The following is a 1,468-nucleotide window of genomic DNA, read 5'->3' on the forward strand; positions in this document are numbered from 1 at the left end:
ACTTTGTTTGAAGTGTGGAAAAGATCTGGTATTATATTCTTATTTATTCATATATTTGTTATATATATGAAATGTTGTTTTCCATAAAGATTTTGGTGATTTTCACCCTGCAATGACATAAATTGGGTATCTCACTAGAACTTTCGGTCTAACCCTCATTTTGTGATTTTAACTATGTGTTGCAGGAGGTACGGACAGTAAGGGAAAGGGGAAAATATAATATTTTCCTATACACATTTCTACTTGAAGATCTACTTTGATGTATAGTTTTGATTGATTAGTACAAGTGATGTATTAGAATTTTTGGACCTTGTATTTGGTCATATTAGATTCTTGTACTAAGGGACCTGAATGGGATAATATCATGTATTTCTTTTGTGTGAAATATATGTTACATGCAATGTATGGTTTGGGGGTGTTATACTGATGAACCGGGAAGGTTTGCCAAGAGAGCCATTATCGTGAAAGTTTGTGCTCGTGTTTTGCAAAACCATTTGAATGGTAAATACATTATCTAGAAAGAAGAGATAATAAAATACATATAAAACAACAATAAGACAGTAAAACAAACACTGTTCTGATACTACTTGTTGGTCCCAGTCGGATCTACAACAGTTTATAGGTAACAGTTTATAGAAGGGGGGATGAATACAAACACAACAGCTTTCACTTTTAAAAACTCTTTATTGATTAAGAAGATCAATACAAAATTTTACAAATTATTTGTAGAAAGATAAGATACGAAACTTAGGTAAACAATCAAAGAAACACACAAGTTATAGAAAACAAGACATAAAAGACTTGCTAAAAGAAAAGGTTAAGAGGTCTTGTGCTCTTCACTGGTTAGAAAGGTTGAGAGATAGGGAAATATCTTCTTAGGTAATAAGATCTTCAAGACAAGGAAGCTTGGCTTAGACAGAGATACTGAGAAGGAGAAGTTTCTCAACTATTTATACCTATTGCATTAAATACCAGTTATAAGGTACATAGCACGTGGCAAGCTTCTAGAGGTAAGCTTGTCCTATGTTGCAGATATACATGCTTTTGTCATATATGAACAGTAGTTTTTCACAAAGTAGGTAAGCACGCTTGAAAACAATAGAGTGACTACGTACAATACTTTACTTTGAGAGGTATGGGTTTCTCCTTTGGGTGTAGAAGGACAAGACAAAAACTAATTTTGATCAACAAGATTCATTTGATCACTGACATTGGAATAACGCTGAGGTTTCTTTAGTGTTAGCTAATCTTGAGTAGATTTCACACTTGTATAGACAGACTTGTTATCACTAAAAACTGCATCAAATCACGAACTTCCTTGTTTCTATCTTCAGCTTTATCTTCGATATGGCTGAAGGTCTGTTGTGTGAGTTTTGTCTTCTTGAAGAATACTTGTCTCTAAGAGAATTAGAATACATGTTCAACGATCACTGAACAAACTCAGTGATGATCGTTGAAGCTGAATATA

Source organism: Cynara cardunculus (genome assembly GCF_001531365.2).
Source record: "Cynara cardunculus var. scolymus isolate 2C chromosome LG 5, CcrdV1, whole genome shotgun sequence".
In the NCBI taxonomy this organism is placed as follows: Eukaryota; Viridiplantae; Streptophyta; class Magnoliopsida; order Asterales; family Asteraceae; genus Cynara; species Cynara cardunculus.